This window comes from Lactuca serriola, chromosome 5, assembly GCF_051521515.1.
Source record: "Lactuca serriola cultivar US96UC23 chromosome 5, Lser_US96UC23_V15, whole genome shotgun sequence".
Taxonomy (NCBI): Eukaryota; Viridiplantae; Streptophyta; class Magnoliopsida; order Asterales; family Asteraceae; genus Lactuca; species Lactuca serriola.
Window position 1 is genome coordinate 293,374,862 of NC_136412.1, and position 10,479 is coordinate 293,385,340.

Here is a 10,479-nt window from a genome sequence, read left to right on the forward strand (position 1 = left end):
ATTGGGGAAGCAACTGTTTCTAGCTTGGGCTGGATGGTATAGAACCTTCTAGAAATGTCTCAAGTATAATTATCATGTGTAATCTTATTCTTTCCTATCAAGCATATATGATAATATACATATTCTTCTTGGCTTTAGGGTTTGTGTCTGGACTGCTGTGATGTTGTGTGTTCTTGCTATACCCAATGATTGCACACTCGTCACAAGATTCACAAGGGTTGCTGGTGAACTATTGGCATGTTGATTCCAGTGCTCTTTATGCAAGAGGCTATTAAGGTATATTATGCAGATGCACTTCTTAATGGTTTGACTTTCCTTTTGAGAGATAATTCATTCAGTGTGATCTTATGTTGCTTGCAATTATTTTGGCATTTGGTACCCTGTGCCGCATTTACTTGATCTTATGGATCTTGATGGCGGTGATGATAATAATGCCATTGTCCCCGTTGATCAGCCTACAGCAGGGTAAGACACTGTTTCTTTTTTATTCTACTAAAGTACCAAAATACCCCTGTTATATATATATATATATATATATATATATATATATATATAATTTAATTTTTGATATAAGCTGATCTTAAGGATGCTTATCCAACTGTCATGGTAGATTTACAGGTATTTCCAACCTCAAAAATTACCTTTTTGGTTCTTCAAATCCAAATAATTAGTGGTATTGAGGTGCTTGTTAATGTTCTTGGACATAGAGTTGCAGTACCAAGCACTTCCAAGTGAGTTTAGACTTGTCCCTTATACTCCAAATATGTTTTACTAGCTAAAAATCCCATTATGATTCCGCAGTTATATTTTCACCTTAGTGGGACAATTCATTGATTATGGTCCTTTTTATTCCCCTTTGGCCCTTTTTATTTTCTTATTTTCATTAATTGTTTTTTGAGAAAAATTTATTTATTTATTATTATTATTTTTTTTGCAGTTTCTATCAACTAAATTTAAATGGGATAAAGCTAAAAAAGAATTTTATAAAATTGTAAATGTGGTGCAAGGGTAGTTCTAAATATTTGCATCTGGTTTCAGGGGTTACTCAAGGAAAATGCAAATGGTAGCAAATACTGGGCATATGGAGGTGACTTTGGAGATACACCAATTGACTTAAATTTCTGCTTAAATGGTCTCATATGGCCTGATCGGACTCCTCATCCTGCTCTAAATGGTGATTACTATAACTTTTTTGCTTAGTATTTAGGTTTTTGTTTAGTTATTTCCAACAAAAATGTTTCCATGATGAATCTTTTGGTAGAGACAATTTATAAGAATTACTTCATTGGGCTAATTATGATGCGATCCTTTGTTTATTTGTTTTCAGAGGTCAAGTATTGCTATCATCTCACATTTGAGTTTATAGGAATCAACAATCACTGTGAAACTTCTAGTTTTTAGATTTCTTACTGGTTGTGAACATTTGTTTCTTCCCTTTCTACCATTCACTTGCTGGTTGATGATTTGTCAAGAATGATCAGACTATTTTCCAAAAATACGCCATGGATTGGATCCTGTCTCTAGTATGTTTAAACAGGTTTGTGATTTAAGAGTTGGATTCTATTTTTTTATAGTAGAATGCAGTTATTTGTATTTGTTGTCATCTGTTTTTATCTTTTTGATGCAATGCAGCATGTTGCTGCTGAAGGCACAACCTTGGTCAAACTGGCAGAAGATGCTGCAAGTAATAAGAAGGCAGAAAAGAGATTGCAGGTTGATCCTGCTACATGGCCAATAATGATCTTTAGGGTCTGCTGGAAGGATTGGAGATTGCAGTTAAGCTTCTATCTAAGACTTCACACCAAGGACTTGATGAATTTAAGATATCATATTTTGGCATGGCTAGAAGCTTTGGAGGAATCGAGACTCAAGCAAAAGTAAACACACAAAGAGTTGTTGGCACATAGTAAGCTAGATAATGCAATTGTATATAAATGAGTTCATTTTTTTTATAACATTTACTCACTATTGGAATACTTATTTGTACTTGACATGTTAGTGAAATGAATTATATTTGATATTTATGGTATTTTATTTTGTATTATGAGATTTTTAATGTATTATTTAATTTGAAAATTAGTAAATCTATAAATAATATTTTTTTTAAACATTTAAAATTATGATACGCAAAAATGTGTGTCATCTTCATTTATGACATGGCCTTTCTTGACAGGGAGCTTCCTGACACGCATTGCGTCTCATTAACACGCGCGTCGTAAGGTTATGACACGCGAATGCGTGTCGTCTTCCTTTATGACAGGGCCTTCCTTGATACGCATTGCGTGTCGTAAACGAACGTCGTAATTGCGCGTCGTAAATAAGCGTCGTAAATGCGTCTCGTCTCTCTTTATGACAGAGCCTTCCTTGACGTGCATTTGCGCGTCGTCTGAGCCTTTTACGACGCGCAATGAGCGTCGTAAAAGGTTGTTTTTCTAGTAGTGCTGCCAACTTCTTTAATACTGATCACGATACTTCTATTGATTGCTTTGATTATCTTTCACTTTAATCTTTTGGCTTAGGTCAGATGCTACATCAAACTTGGTTCTCTGAACCACGTAACATAATCATCTTAGTCAGACTCAATTTGGTATGACCACTAGGGTTAGATTAACAATCATCTTCTTAGTCATTACCAAAACGATGGTAACGACAGGCATGAACAAAACTTAATCAATTACTAGTGTATTGGTAACTTTGTGACTTTTCCTGATCCAAGCGTGAGTCATGTGCTTCCGGTAGTATAGGCCTCTACTACCATTCACACCTACTCATACTCGTCCTAAATATTGTCTTGCAGTTCTCCAAGTTATTATCACAAAATCAGTTTTAACACATTCACATGTGTCCAAACAATCATATAATTTTCCCTAGACTCTACTAGGACTTCTTCCATGTGTATCTTTAATCATCAATTCTGCTTCAACTCGGTTGGTGATGGAAATGTCAGACGATGGGATAACTTCATGGATTATACCAAAAATCTTTCTTTATGGTAATCGAATGTTTAGTCCTCTCGTACTAGACGTATTATTTATTAGACGCATTCTAAAGGCAAGATATCACACTGACGATATTTTCTGATATGTATCATTCACTATCGTAAGCCTTCTCATTTCCTTCATTTACTCAATTCACTACGAGTCTTCACCATGATGTTCTGCACACTAAAGCAGTCGTTTAGTGTATCGAGATGAGAATAAAGATAGAGGAAGGTTTAGACGCATATTCCTCCTTATTACCTCGAAAAATTATATGTCAGTTCTAATATCATAATTAAACGTTTAGAAATCTGAACACATAAAATTTCCAGTTCCGGTCGGCAACAGACCATAGATCCGATCAAACGATAGCATAAATTAAGCACATAAAAGCACCTTAGGCATCTTCTCTAATTAAGCTAGTGCTTATGTCTATTCAGGTGTACTTCCTAAAATATATTAGACACACTCCTCATGGTCATCGCTTAGCATTCTAAATTTAAGTCTAGAAATAAATCCTTATTCCTAGTTCGCTTAAACTAATGCTCTGATACCAACTGTGACATCCCCAATTTCACTGCCAGAAAAAAAAACCAATTTTGTTTATGCTTTATAAAAATCAGAGTACCTCTTTTATTAAAAATGTTGCGGAATTTGTTCCCAATAAAACATGATAAATACGTTATCAAGGCATTTCCGAATAAAAGTATTTTTATTCATTTTAAAACATTTGGGATGTCATCGTCAATACAGAAACATAAGCATAAACAGAACTTACATTCATTATCACTAGTGATTTATATCTCCTTAATCTCTCAGTGTAATGTGACTTCATATCAACACCTTTGATATAAATAAACTGAGTGGGCCATGTTGGGAAACCTGGTGAGTACATAGGGTTTTCAACCCACAATAATATAATTATTATGTTTAATCTTTAAACAATTAATCAACCCAATTACTCATCCCCATTATCTTCTTTACCCTTAAGGATCTACCCTAAGAATCAACTATTCATCGTTCGTTTATTCCTAAGGATTATCCTAAGGAATTGGCACGAAGTCCATCGTCACTGGGTTTAGGCACTAAGTCTGCATAGTCGCCAGGGTTTATACAACATGCACTAAGTCCGCATAGTCGCCACGGTTTAGGTACTAAGTCTGCATAGTCACCAGGGTTTAGGCATCAAGTCTGCATGATCGCCAAGGTTTAGGCACTAAGTCTTCATAGTCGCCAAGGCTTAGAGTACACCGGGTGAACACATCGTTCACAACACCTACAGGTTGCGAGCCTGCTAGTGTTCCACTGGACTGTCTAGAATAGTTTATGGTCGTCATCCATACTCTGCTAGATGGCGGGTCCATCATTTGGGTAAAAGGCTTCTTTCATTTTTCACTTCTCACCCTTATCGCATGGTCTGTATCACCTCTCATCTCATCATCCGACTCATATTTCATCTACCCATGTTTTAACCAACATATTTGTAGATATAAAATACATATGCAGTTTAATTCATTTGAAGCATGTGTAAAATCGTTCATCCAGCATAGACAACAAGTATTCAGATAATATGCACACATAGCACGTGATTTATATAAAATAATTCGTATCTATGTGTAAGATGAAAGTAACTATGCACTCACAACACGTAATATATATTAAATACTTCATATCTATGTGTAAGATGAAAGTAACTATGCACTCACAACGTGTAATTTATATTAAATACTTCTTATCTATGTGTAAGATGAAAGGGACCATGCACTCACCTGATAAGGTGGTGACGCGGTTCTCGGACAACACTCCGTTTACTTTAAAACAATTTCATTTGAAAAAACCTAGTACCAGTACCACTAGAGTTTATTCTAACATTTTACCGAGACTAATTAATAGTCTAGCTATTATTACTAATATATAAGCATTAAACACCGGAGGGCAGGATCATTTTGGCATATAGCACTTCTGAATCTAGCAACCCAAGCGGCCCTCCAAACTAGATTCCCTGCACCGTGAGTGATTAAAAAGATATTGCAACAACACTTATATAACCCATAATAATACCCTAAATAATTACCATAAGTTCCTAATAATGTTACTTCAATTAATTAAAAGCTATGTTAAAAATAGCGTAGACATAGCTCACTTACAGCGGGTTTTCTCGAAAACCAGGCTTCGCTTGGAGCAACGTTTCCAAACCGAAAGACCCTTTTTCTCGGGACTCCGGGAGCCACGTGGCTTCCTTCGGATGCTAGAGTTTACCTAGGCTTATGGGGGGGGGGGTTAGGGGGCTTAGAGAGAGAAAGTAGAGAGAGAGAGAAAGAGAGGGTGAAAGGTGTAAGAAATATGAAGGATTCACCCTTTATTTTCTACGTTCTTTATATCCATGCGTTGGTATTTACAAGTAATACAACTTTCATTTAGACCCCGTCGGCTAATTCTAATTGTAGCTCAGATTTATAAAACTGTATCGAATTCGCCGCGCTTGAAGAGTAGAGACTAAGTTTCATCCATATCTTTAACATATGAGCTCTATTATCGACGTTCTTTATATGCATGCGTTGGTATTTACGAGTACTACAACTTTCATTTAGATATCGTTGGCTAATTCTCATTCTATTTTAGATTTACAAATCTGTATCGAATTCGCCGCGCTCGAAAAGTAGAGACTAAGCTTTGTCCATATCTTTCGCATACGAGCTCCGTTTTCGATTGTCTTTTTATCGTTGAGCTCCTATTAATGAGATCTTCAATTCTCGTTTAGACTGTTTTGGTTAAAAATCGACCGATCTAATATTCAAATTTCGGATTTCGGCGTTCGTTATATGTACGGAACCTTTGAGACATATTCTACAACTTGGTTAAGATAATTTATTCCAAATAATCTTTTGTCGAAAAGTCGTTTTCGACAATTATTGCCTCTAAATTGACTAGCCCGGATCTGCGGGCGTTACACGTACTTAATTGCTACTTTTTTCTCAATTAAGGAATAGTCTTGACAATTGCATAAAAGATTAAGTTTATCGAAGTATACCTCATTTTGGGATGTTACAGACAGGTTGACTCATTTAACTTAAATGAGTTGAAAATCTCTACCCAAGATGCTAATATTGGGTTGGGTTCGGGTTAGGTTGGTGGGTTTGATCGATTTTTGTCGGCTCTACTTGTAGGTAACTCGTTGCCATAATCACCTTCTACGTGAATGATTAGAACCATAATTCCTTTGTGAGACTAATGTTGGTAGTAGTGACAACAAGCTTGTTAATTTTCTAATAACAGTTGTACGTAAATGAAATATTGGTTTCCATAGACAAAATGTAAAATAAAGTTTTATATTTCTTCACATATAAATAAGGGAAGTCTACAGAAAAGTCCCAAACATTTGGGAAAAGTTTCAATAAAATACTAAAAGTTTTTTTTAATAGAAAAGTCTAAATTACTTAACATTTTGCCTAAATTAACGAAAAAATCATTTTTTATATTTGACCAACAGATGACAGATTATATGATTTTCTGTAAGGTCCTTAAATCTGAGGATCCAAACCAGTGATCAAACAAATAGCAATCAAACAAAGTGAGAATGGAGTAGAAGAAGGATTAAGCCTAGCATGCACACGTTTATATCGTAAAAACGTCAAATACACCTTGGATACAAACACTAGGGTCGTGAACAGTCTAACCACGTACTCCTCTGACATAAGACTGACAGAGTCATATATATATATATATATATATATATATATATATATATATATATATATATATATATATATATATAGATATATAGATATAGCAATTAGCCAACCGCAAACGGGGTTCACGACCGTGAACACCCTTACAACCACAAACACTAAACTAAAGAGCTACAAACACCCTGAAACCTACCAAGACACATATACAATATGAATGACTAGCCCAAACCACATAGTTGTGACCTTTCAATCTCCCCTTGGTTTGGGGCTAGCATTGACTTAGTCCTTCTCAATGATAAGCATATCTGACCTCCCCATAGCACCAAGCCACATCTTCTTCTGGATGACCTCTGCAACCATTGCAGTGTATTCTTTAGTTGCACCCTCAAAAATCTCTTCAGCTACCCATATTTGATCTTGAGCCAGCTGGTGTATATCCCACTTTCCAAATTGAAATAGATCCCTCTTGTCAAGAAAGTGAAAACAACCATCTGGAAATTTGATGACATCAGAAGTTGTGGATTCATCAAAGACCCAATAAAGCATATTTCTCAGAGAACCATCGCAAAAATTCTGCAAAATAGGAATCTGTCTCACTTGGCTAGTAGGTGGCCACATTACCGTCTTAAAAGGATCGTTAGTCTTTGGATCCAGTATGTCAAGGAATCTTTTGATGAAGGACTCAACAGTTTTCATATCAGTAAATCCCTTTTTTACTTGATTCTCCAGGTAAAGCTTGAAGTGAGTTGCTCGTGGATCATTGGATGGATTAGCAAAGGGAGCATTAGCAAGTTCAGAGAGATCAACTCTTGTCCATGAGCTGAAATCATGAAAGTCCTTGTAATACTCCACACTTGAAATTTTACGTTTCACAATCCACATATTCAATCTGTCATGAAAACCCCCCGACACAATTCCTGATCTATCACCATACTTGTAACCAAATCGTTTCTTTTCAATATCGGTAACGGTGATTTGGGGTTGATCTCCATGAGCATTTTGATCTGAACTCTTCTTGAATAATAATTTTTGTTTCTTAGAAGACGTTGCCAATTTGGCACGTTTTAAAGAAACTACGTGAGGAGCTTGAATTGGTTTTTTTCAAATCGATCAATATCTTGAGTTGTTCTCACAGTGGGCGGGTCAACAGGGGGTTTTTGAGAAGACTGGCCAACTCTAAAATCTTCAACTGATGATTTGAACTTGCCTCCAAGATCCTCTGCCAATTTTCCTTTTAAAACATAATAACATTCAGTTAGAGTCCCAAGATGTGTCTGCAGATCTGAAATTTGCTTTGACTTCAGAGCATTATCTGCTTCAAGCTTAGCGATTGGAACATCATGCTGTCCAATTAGGAGGTCTTTCTCTATATTTTTCTGGTTGTGAACACCGATTTCTTCTCTAAGATTGGACACTAAAGGATCATCATCCCCTAAATGGCCTTCCTCAATAGATATTCCTTTGGCATGCGAGGAAGGCTTTGAACATTGTTGTTGTGCCAAGTGGATTGCAAGCCTCACAGAGGCAACATCATGTGAAGGCCTTGGAGGGGACAATCCCTGGGTAGCTGATGAGCCTTCAGTTTCATACATAGTGCTTAGACCTTCTTGGGTTGGTTCGGGTGATGCAGCAGCAGTTGTTGTTGATGTTGATTGAGTTGACGGGGATTGTTCCAGAATAAGTACTCTCGGCCTCAGATCAAGTCGTCTTCTTTTCACCGGAGGCTGGGAGGTTTGAGTCATCAGAGGATCACCTACAGTTGGCATAGAGGTCGGAATAGCAACACCAATGGGAGGAATCCTTGAAGTTGCATCCTTATGACTTGAGATATCAGCCGTCTGTTTTGAGGTAGGAGGCATCGTTTCTTGAACATCTTCAGCTCCCTCTATCTCCGTTTCATGTTGTGCAATGTCACACCCCCAAACCAAGGATGGCGGAAATGTTCGGGGGTGGATGACTTCATGTATAGTATCACAACAAGTATAATAGTGCTCAAAGTACAAACAACCAACATAAATATAATTGAAAAAGTTACACCATAGTATGAGTTTACATGTTTCTAAATCAATTACATTATATTGACAAAAATGAAATGTTTGACGCCTAAGCGTCCTATCCTTAAAAGCCGATGTTTACCTGTTTTACTGGTTCCCTGAGAATACAAGTAGTTTTGAAAAAATGTCAACAATTAAGTTGGTGAGTTCATAAGCTTTTGAATGAAATGTTGAAATCCTTTCTTTGTAAAAATATGTTTGTTCAAGAAAAATCTAATATTTTCCTTTTGACAATGTAATGTAGCCTTAAATGCCAAGACTATTAATGTACTAGTATTTTCCATAGAAATTGTAAATCATGCAAGTTTAAATTGACATTAAACTCGTTTGTTTAAATGGAATCCCGTAAATCTTATGTTTTGTTAATACCCCATGTGAGTTATTATAACCATACTATGACTTAGTCGGCCTTGTATACGACGTTCTTCAGGCGTCGGAATGTTAATGACATTTGTCACCCCAGACCTGCCGGTCTAGCTGTTGCATCAGCTAAGGTGTGGGTTTGTCAGAACCAATATATATCTATACACAACTATCACGCTCTCCCTACAAGAGATTTTGGTTATAGTTACAAGACTTTTGTTGCATTACTTTGGAAGTAACGTGAAGCGAATGTCTCACAAATTTATTCATTAACAGATTTACGTAGTGTGAAATTGAAAACCCCTTTTTGTAGACATGTACTCTTTCGTAATGTATATGAAACATAAACTATACCTATTATAGTTTATCAAAATGTTTGTAATGTATGGTAACCTTTTCTGTGTAAGTAGAATATGTAGCAAAACATAACTATGTTTACTATGCCTCATCATGTGTTAATCGTAATAATAAAGAGCTCTTACAATTTAGTGAACATATTTCTGTAATATAATTATATCCCAACAGAAAATACATGCAAAATATGAAGCCATCAAACATTTACACTTTGCTCAACATGTTCCAAAGTGTTATAAAAGTTGTAATTTGTAAATTCTTTTTTACCATTTCTGCACTGATTTAGAAAAATCATAGAAAAATCATACGAAATCAAAAACTAGATCCGTAAACTCTGAGACTTTATAAAATGTATCTAGCTTGATCACAAATTTTATTATGGTTTTTAGAAGCTCCTAACTGGTGTGAAAATGTTCATACTCACAGACAGGTTCGAATTCTTAGCTACAGTGATAGGCAGTTCTGTAAAAATAACCATAAGTTGTAGAAAAATCGTATGGACATGTGCAAGTAGTCATTTTAAAGGTATAATCCTGAACTATTTGCACCTAATACAGTTTTGAAAACTAAAAAGTTTAGGATGTTCAAAATAGTTCGTGAATGAACATTAACTTTTCTGTTGAAAGCTGATATTTGAGTTTAGTTATGTTGTTGGTGTTTTAACTTGTATTCTCCCCCTAAAACTTGAAGAAAACATAAAAATGTGGGGGTATGAACTCACCTTGAGTGATTTTAGTAGATGGATGATGAAGAAAAGGAGTTTCCAAGTCAAGAACACTTGGGAGATGCTTGAAGATTTGAAGGTTCTATGAACAAATTTGATGATATTTGTGTAAGGAATCCATGTTTTGAGTGAAAGGATGTAAGATATTCAAGTGTAGGATGGAAATACTTACCAAAAGTGAGTGATAAGCTCAATCATAGTCTTGGAGTCTCGAGTTTGAGAGACAGAGAGAGAGAGAGAGAGAATGTGTGTTTGTTCTTCTTGAGAAAGAGTGAATAATGTGGGAGGAGAGATAAAACTTCCAACCATTGATCTGA

At 35.8% G+C, this 10,479-nt stretch overlaps 1 long non-coding RNA gene across 1 annotated transcript; it reads left to right on the forward strand.

Annotated features, from left to right (window-relative positions):
- The first annotated feature begins 630 nt into the window (after positions 1–630).
- LOC145051713 (uncharacterized) lies at positions 631–1,430 on the forward strand. The gene is made up of 3 exons (XR_013683780.1): positions 631–731; positions 1,039–1,174; positions 1,328–1,430. It is a non-coding gene; the product is annotated as an uncharacterized LOC145051713 (long non-coding RNA).
- Positions 1,431–10,479: the final 9,049 nt, after the last annotated feature.